The sequence below is a fragment of the Harpia harpyja genome, chromosome 23, assembly GCF_026419915.1.
Source record: "Harpia harpyja isolate bHarHar1 chromosome 23, bHarHar1 primary haplotype, whole genome shotgun sequence".
Lineage (NCBI taxonomy): Eukaryota > Metazoa > Chordata > Aves > Accipitriformes > Accipitridae > Harpia > Harpia harpyja.
In genome coordinates, this window is record NC_068962.1 from 8,377,216 (window position 1) to 8,399,242 (window position 22,027).

At 37.5% G+C, this 22,027-nt stretch overlaps 1 protein-coding gene across 5 annotated transcripts in view; it reads left to right on the forward strand.

The window, feature by feature from the left end:
- MGAT4C (MGAT4 family member C) overlaps nucleotides 1-22,027 on the forward strand; it is a 426,992-nt gene that overhangs the window by 381,080 nt on the left and 23,885 nt on the right. The window contains exon 1 of one of the 5 annotated variants that reach the window (XM_052774724.1): nucleotides 2,179-2,334. The exons of the other annotated variants lie outside the window; for them this stretch is intronic. The gene's annotated coding sequence lies outside the window, so the exon portion shown is untranslated. Of the gene's footprint in view, nucleotides 1-2,178; nucleotides 2,335-22,027 lie in introns of those variants that run through there. 5 annotated transcript variants of the gene reach the window in all.

Here is a 22,027-nt window from a genome sequence, read left to right on the forward strand (position 1 = left end):
TAAGATACTGCCCTTAGTACAGAGAAATCTGGGGACAATATTTTTTGGATAGGCAACATATGAAAATCTAAGCCATTTCAAAAAATCATTTAAGAATAATTTCCAGGTACAATTCTGAGTCACTTTTTTCAGCAGCTTACACGCATCAAAGAAACAATCAGCAACAACTTTTGATCTGTAACTAGTGAGAAATTAAGAAACAGCACTCATTGTTTACCTTCCTTTTTCTTTGTTAATTGATATGAAAAAGGAAACTGGAGACAAAAAAAAAAAAAGGACTTAAACTGAAGAACAATTCCTGAGATGGCAGGAAAAGGTGATTTCAGTGGACTTGTGGCAGTTTGCACAAACTAAGGATCTTTCTCTCAGTCTTCTCCAAAGTAAAGTGAGACAGTATAATTTGGGGCAATTCACTCTTTGGTCAGCTTGATTTGTGTTCTTCTTTTTCCTCTATCACAAGCAGAAACTCCTCAGTAAGAATTCACTTATTTCTGAGACATGCCAGGAGCTAGATCTGTTATTATCCTAGGTGGGTATTATTGTCATACTGTGGAAGCAATGCAATATATAAATGTTAGACATCAGTCTTAAGTTACATATTTTAATTATTTTTCGGTGACTAGAGTTCGACTGCTGTAGCTTCCCCCCACCTCCAGCTTTTTTTAATTTTTTCTCATATGCACGTGCATAGGCTCGTGATAAACTGCTGGGGATGAGACAATTACTAGCCAACAGTGTAAGAATCTTTACCTCTGTAAAATGCTTAGCTCTGAGATGATTCTCATAGCTTTCATTGCCAAAAGCCTGAGGATGCATCTAATTTAGACAAGAATTCTGCATTTCCAAATTATGCTCTGGTTTTTTTTCCTGCTGGCAGTTTGACATGCTCTCTTTTGTATTATTATTATTATTATTATTATTATTATTATTATTATTATTGTCATCATCATCATCATCTATAATTTAACAGCTCTCTTTTTATAGCCATGTTATGGTCCCCACGGTCTAAGCAAATATGCTATTGACCGTAGTTTATGTCTACAATAATAAAAGAATTTATTATTTCAGCAATATTCTTTGCTGTTTGTAAAGTTTTCTCTCCTATCTACTCAGGCTTCATTTTGTTCTGAAAGACCAAAGGGTACTTCAGTATGTGGATGAATCATAGAAGCAATCTATCTGTCTACTCAAATTTTGTGTTTAACAGGTAACATCACTAAGGATTTTATGGCAAAGGACAGGCTGAATCATTTCTTAGTGCTGCATCCCTGTGCTGAGTTCATGCCAACATGGGAAAGTTATAAAACTATAATTTTAGGTGAGACTATAATTTCTTGTTTCAGCACAGGAAACATTTCTCGTTTCATTTTACTAGCATAATTATAGTGGTAATAATGAGCAGGAAACTATAACTGCTAGAATTTTCCCAGATTAAGAGGTTAACAGTTTGTCAAAGATACTGGGCATTTTCCACAGCTGTAGCAAGAGCTGTTGTCTCCTGAAGCAAATCCCAGTATCCTTCCCTTCCCTTTCCCTTCCCTTCCCTTCCCTTCCCTTCCCTTCCCTTCCCTTCCCTTCCCTTCCCTTCCCTTCCCTTCCCTTCCCTTCCCTTCCCTTCCCTTCCCTTCCCTTCCCTTCCCTTCCCTTCCCTTCCCTTCCCTTCCCTTCCCTTCCCTTCCCTTCCCTTCCCTTCCCTTCCCTTCCCTCTCCCCTTTATATAGTTGTTTAATGATGTTTTCAGAATTAGGGTCATCTGCCTTACTTTTGATGAAAACATTACTGATTTGTTGGAGGTTCACAGTCAGATTTTCAGCTGGCTTTATTCATTTAAATAAGGCATCTAATTTAGAAGCCTACTTTTCCTAAGATTTTACTCTAGTCACTGGAAAGAGATAGCACACTTCAGACTGTGATTTACCTTCCTTCTGTCTTCTCCTTCCCACTTCTTGTTTCTTCCCAGAGGTGACTTTTGAATTACTTTTGAGTATGCGATATGAGGATGTGGTTTTACTTGAACATTGGTAATACTGAGTGTTAATTATTAGATTCTAAAATATAGATGACTGAATATTATTTGCATTTTAATTGTATTACAGATAATAGAGTGTCTTTCCCATTGGACTAAAATGTTAGTAATTACCACAGTCACTCCTAATAAAGTTGGTGAGATTTGAAAAGTGTATTTTCATTTCTTGTTTTTCAGTTTCTGGCTTGGACTTTCAAATGGTAAGGCATTCTGCTAGGAGAGTTTTCATGTCTTTCTTATGAGCTGTTGTGAGATGACTTTGCACTGAAGTTTTCAGTTCCTGCATCTGGTGGCACAAATGAAATGTTGTAAGTGGTTTTATTATTTTTTTATTTTTCATATTTAATTTTCATATTTAATGTTAGGTAACATAATAGTAGTTTTAGCTCTCTGCTGTCTGCTAATGTCAGAGATTATAGCCCGAGATTTTCAGATTAGACACTTGGGAAAGAAAAATCCTCTAGAAGGGCAGTGCAACACTGTCACGGGCTACCCGGAAAGGTTGTGGAATGCCCTTGGAAATTGTCAAGCCTTGGCTAGACAAAGGCACAGCTGGCCTTTCTAGTGTTGGGCATAGCCCCATTCTGTGTAGGAACTGACCTACACGAACTCCATAGACATCCCTCCCAGCCAGCACTTCTATCATACTGTGATAGTGCTGTGGCTCAGTAAAACAGAAAAGATAAAAGGAGTCAGCTGCCATGACAAGGGTTGTATATCAGGATAAGCATCCCGGAGAATTACAGCCTTTAGACTTCTTGATTTCCAGGAACTGCTCCATATCACACCAACATACTGTGCTAAAAAGGGATGATGAGAAAGCTGATCAATCCTCAGGTGTGGGTGATAGAGAGAGGTATATCACAACCTCAGTCTCTCTATTTCCATGGCTTATTTTTGTCTGATAAGGAGTTGCACCATTGCTTGCTCTGGGCTGGCTGCAAATTACAGTTGTGCCCTTGTGACCTGAGTCAAAAAGCACAGCCTAGGCAGGACAAGCAAGGGACTGGATCTAGGGATTGTTCAGGTGGTCTCTAAATCTCACATATCACTGTGTTACCATCAAAGGGTGATTCATGATCAGCCTTGTATAACTGGCATGTGCTAACAGAGTTATAATTGATATACCTCTATTTTTTTCTACGTAAATTCATTGTTTCCTCTTTGCTATAAGCAAATGCATTATTCCTGCTATACCTCAGCATAACTGCTAAAGTTACTTCAGAGCACAACACAGTGCTTTTGTTCTCGTATTTTCACATATCACTAATGCAAGCAGACTCACCAACAAAACTATTTATACTGTATGGTCTCCTCAAGTGTCTTTACCCTAGTAAATGCTCCTGGATGCATTATGGAGATTCATCAGTGATTGTAGGAAAAGAATAATTTCCTTTTTATATTCTCTTTAATGCTGATAAATCAAAAATGTTGATAGGTTAAACTTGAAATAATAGCCACATCCTACAGGAATGTGCAGCAGGGGAAATGGATGTTACTTTATGGAATGACTGTATAAAATGAAGTGTTTAGGTAGAGATTAAAAACTCTCCTACAAACAGCATTCATCATATTTTTCTCTTAATGGGAATGCTGTCATACTTCTGTATGCTAATGCTATTTCTGCCGTTCAAATAAAAAACTCCGTGCAGGAATCAGTCTTTTATGTAACAGTAAGCAAACTCAATACTTTGCTGTGACATCTCTATTGTAGTTCGCATTTTACCTCCTTTTTGATACAGATAAATTCTATTACTGTGCCCTGCCTGCTTAAATGAAAGAAACATCTTTCTTCAAGATTGGGCAGATCAGTGAGGGCCATAAAATATTAATGATGAAAGCTTGGGGAATTAGATGTGTCTGTGACTATAGGTTTATCTTGTTGGCAGAGATTTCTCAGTCTAACCTATTTCTTTTGTGTGATCTCCATCAGAAATGACATACTGTAGAAAATATTATGCCTGTTCAGATTAAAATATGTGTGGTTTTTCAGACCAGATAAAGGGCCTGAATTTTTTATTTAATGATCCAAGTTTATTTAACAGCTTTATAAATTGTGCAGCACAGTTTTGTTGTTCAAAAGCAGAGCTGTTTGCCAGTATGCAGTTTCCTTTTTTTTGTCTTGCTATCCCACTACTCTGCAGAATGCTGTTCCTCACATGGAGCTAGAAGAATGGATAGAAGAATAGAGAAAGAAAATTATAGCTTCATTTGTAATCTTGTGCCACGACAGGGAAAAGATACTTAACCAGCTAGTTGCCATGGTGGTTACAGTGTGTGCTGCAGGAGAAGCTGTTAACAGACTTCTAGTTTTTGACTAGTCCCTGTTATCTGGGGATTGAAGGGGAATGGGAAGTGATCATGCCCTCTTCCTTTCCAATACTTTTTTTTATCCCATGTGTTTGGGGCTTGCTTATGTTAAACTAAATTGTATCAAAACTTCTGTCCCGAAGGCTAGAGGACTAAGTGAACTTTGGTTGAGGGTTATTTTCTTTTATCTTCCTTGTTGCACTACCTCATACTTCTTGATTTATGTCTTCGTTTGTTAGCTGCAGTTAACATGGGTTAGTTAAATAGAAGCAACTCTTGGGTTGAAGAGGCAGCCATTGTTTTCAAATCAATGTTAACCTGTGCAGGGTAGATTTTAATGAATTATCCAGGTAGCAACATGCATAGGAATGGGTATCCTGACTGCGTAGTGAAGAATAAAAGGAATTACATAAGAACAGGTCATGCTAAAAGTCCATGAAGTACAATTAGCTGTCTCTCTTAGTAGTCTGTGACAATGTGGATTTTTACATCCTTGATAAATTAATTGTATACTACTGGGAAGATTTTGCATTTTCTCCTCCTACTTCAATCATGCTGCTTGCCATGCATTTGTTACTTCCATGTTCTTTCATTTACTACCGTGATGGGATTTTATCAACCTGCTTAAAATAAAATTTGGAGAAAATGGTTCTGCTTGTCTAGACCCCTCAAAAATTATGCTGAGTCTCTAAAGACAGGAGTAATCTCACCTAACTTTAGTCTTGCAAAAGTGGAATAAATGGAGAGAGACAGTTTGCCTATTCAGAGTACCTTTCTTAAATAGTTATCTTAGCATGGGTTTAATTACTTTATAATAAGTACCTATGTAAGTAGCTTAGATTACATGACTAACGCTTAGGTGACTAAAACCATAGGATGAATTCTTTCCTAATGGTTGAAAGCATTGCCAATTCTGTTGACATTACTGTCAGCCAGCTTCAGGGTACTGCCTTCAGGGCTCAAAGTGTGGGAGGTAGTGACACAGGAGTTAATTCTTGGTTTTATGCCTTGGCCAAATCTGATACTACAGTAGTAACTCCAGTCTATCTTTTTGATTACCCTATAAAAAACATTTCCCATCAAAACTCCTTGTTAAATTTACACTTCCACCAACAATGGGGACTTGAATCTCATGATCTTCCAGTGGCAGACTCCCGCAAATTCATTATCCAATATTGTCTCCTTTCTGTCCATTTCTGTAGCTCCTTGGAAATCAGGAATTGACACTCCTCCAGTCCCTGAGCTATACCCAGGAGGTTCCAAAGTTGATGCAGTTTCTGGGCTCTGCACACATTTTTCTTTTTGTCAGTAGCTTCCCATGTGTGCTGATGCTGGTTTGCTGAGAGTATTTCCAAGAGTCAGAAGGAGTGAGGAGTTTCTGGTGGGACGTAAGCAGGACAGTCTGGTGCTCTACCAGAAATCCTATTCTTGTGGAACATTTTTAACATTCTGCTTTCCATTCTTATAAGAACAACAATTTTCTCAAAATTTTGAAAAAGAAATTTAACTTTCAGGGAGACTTGATACTTTGTAAAAGACACCTATGGTGTCAAGATTCCTCTTGAGGTGACCAGAAATCCTATTGCACAGCACAGTTCTGTCCTGTGCCCAGTGTGCTTCACACATCAGAGCTAAGGTGGCAGTGGTGGATGAGAACACTAGCCTGTGGTGTCTAATTGGTCTTATCCCTACCAATCTCCCATTTTTGTACCTCATTTTTTGTCTACTGAAAAGACAAAAAAAAAAAAAAAAGGAAAAGGAGCTTTCTTTTCCTCCAGAGTAAAATAAAATACCAAGTTATATGTTTCACAAACACAAGAAGAATCAAGCAGTTTGCTATGTCATGTTGGCTTTTTGGATAGTGTTAAATGAAATCACACATCACTCAGACTTTCTAATTACTAGTATGCTGCACAGAGGAAGTCTTTCAGTAATTAACCTTTCAATTAATCAAAGTACATTTTCTGCTTCTCTCCATCTCCAACCTATTTTATGTTTTTCCTTCCTTTATTTTTTATCTTCTGCTTTGTGCTCTAGATCTGCCTTTGAAATAATAAGATCAAGTCCCTGATTCACAGCTATCAAAATTTTGAGCTGCACTGTAAGATGACAGACAGAGCAGGGTAAAGCTATTTTAATTCTAATAATTCTGAATTAAAATATCACTTTTAGATGATAGAAAAATAACACCCATGACCTATTTTTCTTGGGTAAAATCATGTACACTCGTAAAGATGTTCAGCTTTTCATTCAGCCTCAAAGGTTATTCATTTTAGAAATGTAGAACTCTTTGTAAAGAGGGACATAATTGTTCCTTCTTTATACAATAGAACTTCATCAAACTGAAAATTGAGCTCACATATCACCTGCAGATTTTCTCATCGTTTGCCACAATGTTCCCATTTTTTAATCTGCATTTCTTAGATAGTAATTTTTGTCATTGTATTCTATAAAAATATGGAGCCATTTACAAACAAAGTACAGTACAAGTAGGAGGCTTACAAGCCAATATATGCAAATATGAAAGTATTGATGATTTTATGAAGTTTTCTAAGCATGCAGAATAGAGAGGTCAGGTAAAAAACCTCAGAAATAATAGTCTATTTTATAAAGTAATAAAAAAGTGGAAATTGTTTGATAAATGTAGTTTTCTGGAGTAAAGAACAGTATAGACAATTTTCTTTTTCTCTTCTATCCACTTAAGCAAATGTAATAATGTATTTCAACTCAACTACATGGCAGAGACTAAATGCTAAACAGTCAGCCTAAATGGTCTGCTAGTTGACCTGATGTTTTATCAATATCTCTGCTGAATTAATTAATCATTATCTTCTGTATGTGTGTTCACATATTTTTTTCTTGCACTCATACCTCCACTTAGACAAGACTACAAATGAACTGCTAGAGCGCGTCCCATTGGGAAACAACATTGACCTACTTCTGAGGGTTGCAATATTGAGGGATTTACCAATGTGCAATATCAATGCACATTTTTTCCATTCAAAGAAATTGCTTAGGCTATTTAGAAATTTTGGCTAAAAAACAGTGGTCAGCTTTAACAGAGAGGTCATCATTAACAAACTTTATGGGGCACAGTGGGACACCTGCCTCCCAGTTTACTTCTCAGCAAGAGAAAATATGGTTTTAGTTTGATGTCAGTAGGAAGCAGCTGAAATCAGAGTCAGCCCTCCAGCTTCTCTTTTGGCAACAAAGTTATTCATTTGGTTGCATTTTAGAATTACAAAAGAAAAAATAATTTACCTTCAGCAATGAAAGATTGAAATTGTAGTGCTGAAAAACACAGTAAAGGAAGATTCAAACATGAAAAAAAAGCCTCATATTGCACTATTGAAGAAAAGTTTTTCCAAACCTATTGTTCCCAATCCTATTTCCAAATTCTATTTTCTACCTTTAACAGTGTCTTCAGGACTGATAAGAACTGTATGAAGATTACTGTAAATGTTCATGCAAATCCACTTTTTATATATATTTACATCAGTTAGACTTATACTTTTCCACTTTCTTTTATATGAATATTCTTTTGACTAAATATAACAGATCCAGCACTATGCAAAAGATGAATTTTAGAATTCAAACTGCAGCAAGAAATGTTTAGATACCTATCAACTGGACAAAGAAACTTTTTATGATATCTCTGAGAAATTATAACAAACATGATAAAAATGGTAAGTATTCCCAGGGAACAATTTTAATCAAGTCAAAGACTGGAAGTAAAAATAATTACGAATATCTTAAAACAGCTGAATTCATAATTTATTATGTGTCTTCTCCAAAGAAAAACAAAATCCAAAAATAGGCTAAATGTGTTAGATAAATTATTCATTGCAAATTATTTTCATAGCAATAGTTAGGTTCATTTGTTGGTTCTACACCTGCTTAAAATTGGAACTGTCCTGTCATGAATCAGCTGCTTCCTTCCAGATTAGTTTACACCTTTCCTTTCAATTTTTATATTCAGCAGGTTAAAATGTTAAAATACAAGCTGATACTAAGCAAAAACATAGGTGTCCAGTATTTTAATTTCACAGACTGCTGTTTTGGGTTTATTTAGCAGAGAAGTGTGAATTAAACTAGTGTTATATCCAAATATAGCTGAATAGCTTGTTGCTGCTCTAATTAAAACATCTTGTCAGCAAATACTTCAGGAATAAGAATTTTAATCATACTGCTTTTGGTGGAATATCTCAGAGTGAATGGCATTTTGTTCCTAAAATTTTTAAAAATAGCAATAATAACTAAGATAGTTTTGGTATAATGAGCTATCTGGAAAAGTATTATCATAGAATTATAGAATCATAGAATGCTTTGAGTTGGAAGGGACCTTAAAGATCATCTAGTTCCAACCCCCCTGCCACATGGCATATAGCTATAAGTCTGACTGCTTTTCTGCATCAGGAAAAGATCTTTTACAAATTAACATTATGATTGTATTTAAATGTAATGAGAATATCACTGCTAACAAACCAGCAAAGGGGCTGTAGTGCTGCCTTTTCAAAAGAAGCTTTCAAGTAACATCCCTGAAAATGTACTTACTGATGTAATGCACTGATCTCCAAACATTAGCTATGAAATCATAAGAATCAAAGAAACGGATGTAAAAAGATTAAGCTTTATGTCAATAGAGGCAATAACTTTATCTATTAATTTAATTATGCCATACAATGAGCAAATAAAGAATAATGCAATAAAGATGATGGCAAATTTATGTGCAACAATTATATAAAATGCATTCAAATATGATTATACTGGTACAGAATAAATATAAAAAAAAGAATGAACAGGAAAAGTAAAAAGTAAAGAACATTAAAAAACCACTAATGAGGAATTAATGTTGTAAGAAATTTACTTAGGTGAACCGATTAAGCGTCAAAAAAATCTTGGACATCTGCAGGTGGGAACATCTGCCTGAGCAGACATTCAGGGTCAGAGGAATGTAATCTCTATGATAAAATCTCTTTATTATCATAATAATATGAAATATATTGCTTTACACAATGTAATAAGATATTATATTGTATGGTTTGGTCTTAATTAAAAAAAGCTTAAAAAAATACATTTACGGGAGACTTGGCAATCAAGTTGTTTCTTTTTAAAGTTTGCTTGTAGAATGTTAAATTGACACAGGTTGCATGTTAGTGTCATTTGTTACTAAACTACTATTCAACTTTTTATTTTATTCTATTCTATTTCTAATAGTTAACATATCCTGTTTCATAACTCCCTAACTGAAATTAAATGGCAGGTTTACAGTCATGCAGAATCAGGTTTACCTGTTTGTTCATACTTTGCAAGTTAACGACGACTCTGTTTAAACGCTGGGTCTGAACAAGGATGACGGAGGTTTTCCTGTTGTCCTTCCTCGCTGCCCACATAGGGTAAATGTCCTTTTGGAAGGAGTAGAAGTTTGATCTTTTTCTGAGAGCAGTTGAGCATATGCCTATGGGAGAAGAGCCTACAAGAAAGCCGAGGTTGTGGAGGGAGAGGCAGACACAGATAGCAGGGACGCCCCAGCACTGATGGGGAGCAGACACGTAGACTGGTCTTGGAGATGATTTGGGAGATTTTTTCCTGGGGAAGCAAAGTGATTGTGCAAAGTCTGTTTCAAGCAGGAAGCTACTAAATGTTGCTAATCTGAGAGATTTCACGGACACCGAGGGTGTGGGAGTGCTTGTTACCAAGAAGTCTTTTGTTTCTATTCTGTCTTGTTTTGAGCTTCTTTTTCCCTAAAAATGTAACTGGTTTCAATTTCTGCTCTAATAAATCTAGCTGTAGGTGTTAGAAACACCTTGGATGCTCTGGTATTAGCTGGTCTTGCAGGTTCAGCCCAGCAGGTTCTGAAGGAGGTGGGTGCGAGCCGAGATGGCTGCACTGCTCCCATTGTGAACACTGGCTGAAGGCAGCCATGAGGGGGGCTTTTTTAAATTAGCATAAGGCATATCAGTACACTAATTCTTTCAAAATACCTTCAAAACATGAGCTTGGGAACTTAAATTTGTCATTTTATTAGTCACAAAAGTCATGGTCTTAATGGTGATACTGAATTTATGATATATTACCTACCTCTTGCTAGTTTATACATTCTACATACAGTACTTACTTGTCCATCCATCCTAGAGGACATAAGTAAATACTAGCCCTGCCTTGCTATTAGTCTTATTACAGGTACTGGCTCTCAAACTAGTTGATTAGTATGAATTAAATACAGTCCCCAAATCATATGTAGTTAAAGTTTACTATTTGTTTCAGTCTCTTAGAATCACTTTCATGTCCAGTAGCTTGGCTTTTTGATTGTGAGCAGATTCAACAAAAGACATTTTTATAGTTTCCTTACATTTGCTTAGACCTTCATATTTGCAACAACTTTGCTGATAGTTCCTTCTCCTTCATTATACTCCAGTTCTTATAATCACATTTTGCAGGCTAAGCTTTATGTTAGTTAACCACTAGTTTCCAGGAAAGGTGTTATTAGATAGAAGGTAATTTTTTAAAGAAATGTTGAATATTTGCTGTATTTAATGGATATGGAAGATATTCTTCCATACAGATTTTGTGGATAGAAAAAATTGAAATATATTTCTAATATCTAGTCCTTTTAAGTACTATATGATCCCTCTAATCTTATACAGCTCTGTATGGTCCATGATCCCTCCATGGTTATATACAACTCTATAGTCCTATATATGACCATCCTGAGTAGAATATGTTTAATTTATTACACATCACAAGTATGCATTACATTCATCATGTAAGCATTGTCTTTGAATCATTTTTCCTCTGGTTTGCATAGCATTACTGCTGAAAGTTCCTTTAAATAGTCACAGCTACACAATCTGGGTTTATATGTTTTTTTCCTATGTGAAAACCGCAGATTCTAAGCAGTATTTTCCTTCCTGACATACTAGCTAAAACATGCTGAGATATATTTATATCCATAACCAATGACACATTCATTTTACTGCTTAACTAGGCAATAAAAATGCACAACAGCATTTAAAGGATAACTTATCATGCTGAATTCAATCATATTTTAGAAATGAGTCTCACTATTATGCCTGTTGATACATGTTCTGTACTTGGACTCTCTCCCACCATGAAAAAAATTGAGAGTGTGGAAACAGGCATTGGATCAAAACAAAATAGAAGGATCTAACTATTCAAATAATTTACATTTTTGCACTTCTTTGTAAGTCATTGCAGACTGTAAGCCAATATAGAAACACAAAGTACATTTTCACGTAGTTTAACAGAAACAACAAATGATAAAAGAGCACTGTGTACTACTAAGCTACAGAACCTGAAATATTCATGGGAAAAAAACCCCCACCAAAATGCAGATAATGTATGACTTGTATTTTATTTCTAATCATCTTTGTTTCTGTAGATATCCTAATGAAAAATAACTAGGCTGTTTACTGCACACAAACTTGCTGGAATATACTGCCTTTAGGCAACAAACTGTCTAACTTTTCAAGCAGTCCTTTGAAATAATGTATTAACATAGTTAAAGGGTATCCCAGAAAGATGTCATTTCACCTATTGATATTACAAGGTTCTATCATATTGGTCATGGTCATATCAGAGGTAAAAAGGACATTGAAAGCCTAGGCTGACGTCTAACTGCAATCCAGATGTATTAGAAAGTGACACAGAAAACGGTGATTTTATGTGACGATCTCAATAGTCATTAAAGCTCAAACATTCAATGATATAAAAATAGTGGAAACTATTCTATCTCTCTGCCTAAACCAAAATTTAAAAAAAGGTACACACATGCTGAGCAAGAATTAGATACTATGTCATACTGAGAGCTGATGGCACCTAAAACTATAGCTGCATTCTGGCTTTTTGTTTCATGCTCTGGAAGTCACCAAGAAGAGCAGGAAGCAATCGCAGCATTTTCCTTGTCATCTCACAGCTCCTCTTGAAGTGTCCATCTCCAAAATTCCATGGTAAAAAATTAAAAATACTCTAACCACAAACACACAAAAATTTTGCCAGCAAAGATTTCTAAGAAGGTTCTTGTATGTAATATACGCCCCTTTCACTATCATATCTATTTCCATCAAAGAGTCACAGCTAACAAAGACAGAATTTTGTGGTTTTTCCCCCCCTTGATTATTCTCTACATTAAGGATTTATATAAAATGAACAACTGTAAACTTAGAATGGAAGAAGCCCAATATCTGCCTGATTTTCCAGTTGCAAGCAATTCAACCATTTTCCTCTAATTTACTACCATTATATGCCTGAGACACATATGTCTTATATACAAATCAGTGAGTCCCAGTGTGCTTGCTTGGCTGCATTTGCAGATACGGTCAGTCCCACTTCCCTCATCCACACATGCAAGAGCCAGTCACAAAATTTGGTTGGTTGCTAAATATTTACAGTTCAAAAATAGTGATCATAAACAATACTGTGAATACTTTATTTTCCAAGGAGATTGTGTCTGTGTTTGGTGAAGATGTGTCCATGGCCTCTAGAGCTCCAATTAAAAAGCGTGTTCTCACACAGCTTGCTTCTAAGTAAGCTTTGAGGCATGCATGAGTCGTGCTTCTTCTGAAACTCTGCAGGCACGATGGTTCAGACCACCGCCTCTTACCATGCTGTGTCCTCCCTGACACAAGCACGGCTTTTGGAAGCCTGATACGTGCGTTTACTCCTGCAATTATTGAGTGACTGTTTAGTTTGTGCACTGGAATATTGAACACATTTCTGCTTAGCCTGGTTTTGTTCACACACCCTCTAGGATTTTAGGGGGGTTTTGTTGTTTGTGGGATTTCTGTGGGGGTTTTGTGGTTGGGGTTTTTTTTTTCCACACTGTTTTTTGCCACAGTTAGATTTTCAGACACGCTTTTGATATTAGAAAAGTTTTCAGAACATATTAGGAAATACAATTGACTGTACTGTCTGCTGACAGACTATTGGGTGCTATTAGTGGCAGCAGACTGGTGTTTATTCCAACTATCTTTAACTATCTAAAAGTTAGGGATCTAGGTTAAACTAGTTACGTATGTTATTCTATAGTCAGTAAATAAAGAGGAAGACACTTTGAAGGAGCATTCATTCGCCTTTTAAAACTGCTATCAAGGCACCTTTGGGAACCATTAGTACACATTGACTGTACAGGGAGCCTAAATCAGCTAGTTTAGATAAGACAACTAAAATCAAGTGACATAAACCTAAAAAGATGTTATTCTATACATAGAGAAGATAATACATCCTGGAAGAGAGAGTGGCGAGTTTAAACTGACATAACGTGCCAAAGGGCTAAGATTCAGTCTCAGTCTTAATGCAGGGTGTGATCTGAACTGTGCCTTCTGATAAAGAAGCAAGTTACATTGGCCAGTAGTAATAGAAGGGTTAAAACCCTCTTAATACCACATTTTTACCTGCCTGAACATCACCGCACCTCTACAGGGAAAAGACATGAACTGGCTACATTGCTTTAATCTTTTCTTTTCCTAGTGACAGATATACAGAGGATGATACAGAATTACTGTCACAGAGTCATTTTACAGTTGGTTTCCAAAAGAATTAGGTTTCATCAGAACACAGCTCACATTTCTGTTGCAGAAAGAGTGCAGAGGTCCCTGGCACATTCATTGGACCTTTGCTGATTTAGGAGCTAAAGACACTCATCAGGAGAATTTGTCAGCAATATGAAATCTTAGCAGCTAACAATAAAAGCTTTTGTGTTTTACTGATGAGAATGATAAGTTCAGCACCTAGAATTACATTAGGAGAACCTTTGGAAAAACTCTTCTAAATTTGTACTAATTTTTACTTGTATCTTTGATCCTAGAATAACATAAGGAAAAGAGCATTGATTTTCAATATTTTGCTGGGCTGGTGTTCTTAGGACCGTAAAGAAGTGTTGGTGAATCGGTAACATTAATGTAAATATAGCTTATGATTTTTTAGCTCAATACTCGAATTATTTTTAAAAAAAAAAGAAAAACAACCCATTTGAAATTCTCCACAACCTTATTATTATTCTCTGCCACTTCCAGCTACTATACAGTAGTTTCAATAAAATGCCTTACTGATGTAGCAAAAAAAATCTGTCTTACATTCTACACACTAAATGGATGTTAACTGTTATGATACTGTGGTCCTAAATGCGATATACAGAAGTCAACTGAAGACTCATTGGTCTTCAAACAAGTCCCAGAATCCACAGCTTAAAAAATCATAGAATCGAAACAATGGAAAAATTCCTGTTCTGGAAAATACTTTTTAGATAAAATGACAGCTTGTCATCTGCTTCTGGAAACTTTTTGGATCACATCCTCAACAGTTTTCTTATTGCTGACTAACAGGTTTTGTATGATAATTAAGATGTAAGATTAAAACTTAAATTAAAAACTGAAACAAATTCTTTCTACTGTACAGGTGCAGGGTTTTTTCATCCTAACACACTTTTTAAAAAAATCATAATGTCCTGTGCCACTTTTTTTGACAATCTGGAGGTCAGAAAATGACATCCATCCATCCTGACATATTCACAGCCAGGTAACTAGTACAGTATCTAAAATTTATCAATTTTAGCATAATAACATTCATTTTCTGCAAATGCTCTATTAGCTCACATTAGAACCTTTCATTAGAAAAAATTACGATGAAAACATTGTTCAGCTGTCTCCCCAGTCTGGCTCATTAGGCAAAGCATTGCCAGCAAACCAAGGGTGGTGATCCTTCTCTACTCAGCACTGGTGAGGCCACACCTGGAGTGCTGAGCCCAGTTCTGGGCTCCCCAGTAAAGGAGAGACGTGGACATATTGGAGAGAATCCAGCGAAGGGCCACAAGGATGATTAAGGGACTGGAGCATCTCTTGTATGAGGAAAGACTGAGAGAGATGGGACTGTCCAGCCTTGAGAAGAGAAGGCTCCAGGGGAATCTTATCAGTGTATACGACTACCTGAAGGGAGGGTGCAAAGAAGACAGAGCCAGGCTCTTTCAGGACCAGAGGCAATGGGCACAAACTGAAACACAGGAGGTTCCCTCTGAACATCAGGAAACACTTTTTTACTGTGAGGGTGACGGAGCACTGGCACAGGCTGCCCAGAGCGGTCGTGGATCTCTCTCCTTGGAAATTTTCAAAAGCCATCTGGACACGTATATTGGGTTTACATTGCAAGGTTGGGGGGGGGGGGGGGGGCTGCAAGGGTGGCTTCTGTGCGAAGACACCAGGAACTGCCCCCATGTCTGACAGAGCCAGTTCCAGCCAGCTCCAAGACAGACCCACCACTGGCGGAAACTGAGCCAATCAGCAATGTTGGTTGTGCCTTTGGGATAACATTTTTAAGAAGGGGTAAAACATGCTCCGCAACAGCAGCTGAGAGAAAGGAGTGGGAATATGTGAGAGAAACCGCTCGGCAGACACCAAGGTCAGTGAAGGAGGGGGAGGAGGTGCTCCAGGCATCTCCTGGAGATTCCTCTGCAGCCCATATCGAAGACCATGGTGACACTGGTTGTCCCCCTGCAGTCCATGAAGGTCCACAGTGGAGCAGATATCTACCTTGCAGCTCATGAAGGACCACATGTTGGAGCAGGTGGCTGTGCCTTGAAGGAAGCTGTGACCTCATGGACAGCCCATGCTGGAGGAGGTTCCTGGCAGGAACTGTGGCCTGTGAAGAGGAGCCCACGCTGGAGCAGGTTTGCTGGCAAGACTTCTGGCCCCATGGGGAACCTGTGCTGGAGCAGTCCTTTCTTGAAGATCTGCACCCCATGGAAAGGACTCACACTGGAGCAGTTCTTGAAGAACTGCAGCCTGTGGGAAGGACCCATGTTGGAGAACTTCATGAAGGACTATATCCCATGGGTGGGGCCCCACACTCAAGCAAGAGAAGATCATGAGGAGGAATGAGCGGCAGAGGCAAAGCATTATGAAATGACTGCAACCCCCATTCCCCATCCCCCTGCACTGCTCAGAGGAAGGAGGTAGAGAAGTCAAGAATGAAGTTGAGCCTGGGAAGAAGGGAGGGGTGGGGGGAAGGCGTTTCTTAAATTTGTTCTTATTTCTCATTACCCTACTCTGATTTGACTGGCAATAAATTAAATTAATTTCCTCAAGCTCAGTCTGTTTTGCCTGCGACGGTAATTGGTAAGTGATCTCCATGTCCTTATCTTGACCAAGATAATTTTTGTCATATTTTGCTCCCCTGCCCATTTGAGGAGGGGGAGTGGCAGAGTGGCTTGGTGGGCAGCTGGTAGCCAGCCAAGGTCAACCTACCACAAAATGTTCCTGAGCAACTGGTTCTAGGTGGCCCTGCTTGAGCAGGGGAGTTAGACCAGATGACCTCCAGAGGTCCCTTCCAACCTCAACCACTCTGATTCTCTGAAATAGACTTTAACTATTTGGACTTCTGAAAGTGTTCAACCCTCTCTGAAATATCACTGCATCATATAGCACTTCTGCAAAATCTGTATCTCTGTACTTGTACAAACACAGTACTTATCTAAGCTTTATATCTTCCATCAGATTTAAGGTCCAGATTGATGGGGTATCTTCTTGTTGTGTGCTGTCAGGGTGAACTGTTGTGGATTTAACACAATGGGTCACTTTCTGCTTTGTGTAGAATCAAAAGTTTGGGGAAGGGATCAAAAGAGTGATTTCACATATTTGGTCTTTTCTGAGGTTCTGGAAATACTTCCTGTAGAGCAATTGACTGATAGCAGTAAGGTCCACAATAGATCATCTTTGCATGGGTATTTGTTACTTGTTCTTTTCACCCTTGTATTCTGGAGCCCACAAACAAAAAACCAGAAAACATTGTTTTATGAATGTGATATCTGCAAATGTAGGATATAGATATCAAAGAAATTCTGGTTCATTTTACTCCTTTAAGAATAACTTTATCTGTTCAAAATATTTAATAATATGGAAGGCTATATACATCTTTTTTTCTTCTAAAAAAGAAGGTTTGAGATAAATTCTTGAAGGTCTTTAATAATTCTTGTTTTACGATCATTTCTTTTAGAAAATGAAAATTCCTAGAAAGTGGAACAGAAAATACTTTTGATTAAACAATAATATCTTGAAATGAAGCTCTTATGTATGTGAAGAAACATTCCTTTTTTCTTTTTCAAATCCTTATGAGGTTAAATTATGCAAAAGTCCATTGTGTGATTTTTTTTCTGTTCTAACATGAGAAGCATGGAATTCATACCACCTGTCATACTATAACTCTTCCTATTAGCTTCTGTTTAACTATGATCTGCTCATATTAGCCTCCATTTGGAAAAAAAAAAAGGAAAGAACCTTTAAGTACTTGATTTTAAGATAATTGAAATTAATTGGACTGCTTATTTCATCTTCTAAAACAAAAAAACCTTTAATATAAGCATTTACAACTTACCCCATGTTATTATCAATTTTTTTTAATAAAATTGATAGGGTTTTTTTCTTTCTTTTATTTTGGATTGGAATTTTTTGGTGTAAATCAAAATTCTCTAAATTCCTTTGATCTCTTTGGAATTCCATGGAATCCACATAGCATGTTCAAATCCAGAGAATATTTGGTCCCTTTCATATTTTCACTCACTGCTGTGTATACTGTCCAGAAAAAATGAAATAGGCTGATTTAATTCCTTCAATGATATTCCATGAAGGTAAATACTCAACTGAACCTCAGAGGTCCAGTAAAACCATAAAGCTATCCCACAATTTTTTGACATGGTGGATAACACAATTCATTTGTTCTTTCCTGGGGTTTCATGCATCTCAGGAGTACTACAGATGCCAAGTTCCTCCTTTGATGTACATGGTTAGCAGTAAGGAACTCAGATCTACTAGAAAATGAGTTTACAAGGACCTCAATTTTCTTTGCAGTTTGCTGTGGGTTTTTTCCTTTATTGAGTAGGCTCCAATCCATTAAAAAAAAAAAAAAAAAAAAAAAGCTCAAACCTATCAGTGGCCTAAACTGGTGCTTCTGTAAGATAATGCTTCATTCAATCTCTTTATTGTCATAGAGATTCACTCAAGAAATCAATAAACAAAACCATTTTCCTGCAGTTATATTCTATATTTGGTGTTTGATTTCTGCACATATACTACTTTGATGTAGATACAACTTTGAAAAGATACAACAGTACTAATAAAGGAGGTGAAAAAGTATGTCTAAGTAGTTAGTAGGTTTGTGCATTTGCTTAGATCCAAATTGCTAAGCAGGTGTGCAAGTAAGGAAAATTAGCATTTCTGAATTCATTTTATTCATATTCAGTAACATTTTTTCTTTAGTTTGGCTTAGAATTTTATAGCTCCAGAGAGCCAAGAAATAATGGTAATTCCTCCTTTTTCTACATATCTTGCAAATACTTTTTTGCATGTATTTACCATGCTGGTTTTTAAGTTTGGAGTTCTCCAGCAATTGGAAGCCTATGGCACATTCTTTTTTCATCTGTCTGGTGAAGTCTTTACTGGTCCCATAGATGTGGTTGCCAAATATTGAAGTAGATAATATTCATGTCACCTCATCTGAGCTATGTAAAAACTGAAGTTCTTGCTCTTGGTCTTGGTCTTGTGCGCTCTCTCTCTCATTAGTGGGAGTAACTGAATTAATCTTGCTTGTTTTAAATGCTTAGGAAACGTATGTTGCCCTCTGGAGGTTTCAATAACTATCTGTTGACTACAGAAAAAGTTCAGAATCTAGTCTAAATAGGAATCTAACAGTGAGAAGGATAGAATGAAATGAGACAATTCTCACATTTGAAGGCCTGTAAGATCTTAATAAACTTTATAGAAACTGTTTTGACCAGCTAACAGGCACATACAACTTGAGTGTTTATATTGTGTTTCCAACAGAGTTTAATTATTTAGATTTAGGTCAAGAAGATGATACCAGATTGCTGTATCTGTACCTCTAATAAATGTAAAACTAGTCCTCAAAATGCCATGTATCTTTGATCGGGTCTGAGAAAATCAGAGATCACACTAATGCCCTGTTTAAACTTTGTTTCTTTTGAGTTAGCTGTCATCCAGCATTAACAACAGTATGATCTGTCCAAAGTTTATTCCAGAAGCTAGCAAGAATGAGCTCAAAACTTCCCTAACTCCAGGTAAGGATGTGTAAAACTTAAACCAGCATTTCATCCGCAGTGGGAATGAACCACCCCCACCCAAAGAAACCAACAGAACTTTGAGCCAAAACACATCACCCTACAGTGGATAACACAGGCACACATAGTGCTGGGGTACCCAATGCCTTACCCCAGTGTAACACCTTGAAGCTTCTTCTGGAAAAAGAAGCTGAGATTCAAGATTGTGGTCAAAAATGTCAACTTTCCAAGCTCTTTGGTGAATACCAAAGCCTACACAAAAGGTACCTGTCCTGGTTTTAGCTGGGATAGAGTTAATTGTCTTCCTAGTAGCTGGTACAGTGCTGTGTTTTGAGTTCAGTCTGCGAAGAATGTTGATAACACTGATGTTTTCAGTTATTGCTCAGTAGTGTTTAGTCTAAAGTCAAGGATTTTTCAGCTTCTCATGCCCAACCAGTGAGAAAGCTGGAGGGGCACAAGAAGTTGGCACAAGACAGAGCCAGGGCAGCTGACCCAAACTGGCCAACGGTGTATTCCATACCATGTGACGTCACATCCAGTATAGGAACTGGGGGGAGTGAAGGTGGGGGATCGCCGCTCGGGGACTAGCTGGGTGTCGGTTGGCGGGTGGTGAGCAATTGCACTGCGCATCATTTGTACATTCCAATCATTTTATTATTGTTGTTGTCATTTTATTAGTGTTATCATTATCATTATTAGTTTCTTCTTTTCTGTTCTATTAAACCGTTCTTATCTCAACCCATGAGTTTTACTTCTTTTCCCGACTTTCTCCCCCATCCCACTGCAGGGGTGGGGGGGAGTGAGTGAGCGGCTGCATGGTGCTTAGTTGCTGGCTGGGGTTAAACCATGACAGTACCATATTACTTTGAGGAGTTAAGAGAATTAGAGTGAATCATGTGTACAATAGGTGTCCTAACCTTAGGCTGAAGAGTCTATATGTATCTTTGACTCACCCACAGTACCTGGCAGGATCAGAATCTCAGTTCAGTTACTGCACTGAAATGAAACAGCTCTGTGCCTTGCTGTCCTGCCATACAGAGAATTTATTCCACCTAAAGTGAGATGCTTCATTTGAATGCATTGAATGAACTGAGTTTCTGATCTTGCCAGGTACTGTGGGTGAGTCAAAGATACAGACAGACCGTAGATTACTTCCCCATTAACACAACTTGAGGGCATGAGTCCACTGTGGCTGTTAAGCCCTTTAATGGGTATCTCTCTCAACTTTCAAATATCCTGCAGTAAAGCTATTAGGATCCTACTGTGGGGCATGCAGGTAATAGTCTGTCCTCTGTGTCTTGTACTGTGATGAATCTATTGAGCGGAAACTCTAGCAGCAGCAAAACTGTGTTCTGGATAAAGCCGGGGGGAAGCAGCAGAGGCTGATATCTGGAGTCAGAGCTGGCTTGTGAGATGCATAAAGGGAACCGTCTTGGGATAGACAACCAAAATCAAGTTTTTTAACGGAGGGTAACTTGCAGCAGTCTACTGCAGGCAAGATGTGCCAGCCATAGTGTCATAGGTGGGGACGATCTAGGATCTGACCTTGTGTTATTGTCAGAATTAGGATAGTTTTGTGCTCAGGAAAGGTGTAGGTCCATGCTGTAGGTCCACACTTTGGAGCTAGAGACAGTGGCTTATTGTTTATGTGCTGCATCTAAAAAGGCAGCAAAAGAGACAAATTACTAAGGGAAAATGTGAATGGAATTCCTCCCTTTTGGTATCTGTATCTGAGTCAGCTGTCTCAGGCTGGTTTTGTAGCCAATGAAGACAAATATGCATTTTTAGAGCACAATTCTTCTGACATATTTTAGATAGCAACTTTTCAGTGAGATGAATCAGTGTACAAATACTTATTTTTCTGCATTGGCTATAAATGGAGCCTAAGTGTGACTGGCTCAGACATTCACATCATAGGTGTCTGTGTTTGGTCAGGTGAATGTCATTCTAAGAAGACAATGAAAAACAACTCCAATGAGTTCTCAAACAATGGGGCACACATCCAATAGACATATATCCCAAAACTCAGTAATGGAGGAGTAGACTGGAAGTGTCATCTCAGGAACTAGGACTTCATGCATCAGTCAACAAAGTTGTTATGTTCTCCTCTGTTGTAGTCATTCCTGGGAGCCTTGTTTGAAAAGGTTCTGTCTCTGTTGTTATTAAGGGTCACTAAATCTATTTACATCATAATTCATTAGAAAACCATAGGGTGCTGGAGATTTGGGGAGCATTTACAGTAGTGTTTCATATCATTGCTGAGTTAGACTGTTAGTTTCCCTAAGCTTTCTATAATATCACTGACAGTGAGAAGCCTGTACAAAAGGTGATTTAGAATAACATTGCAAGGTAGGTGCTCTAAAGGAATCAGTCTGAGCAAAGTGGTATGCATGCCATCACATAAGATACACCATAAAACTCATTTCTGGATTTCAGAAGCTATTTAAAAGTAAGAGAGCTAGTCTACCTACAAGGGAGCAAAGCTCAGAATTGATATAAAATGTAGAATAAAAAATCAAATTCTTTTTAAACCTGCCATAGAGCTTTTATATCTATTATTTGCATTTTTATTTTATTTAAAATATTGTGGATATTTTGGTTTCTTTTCT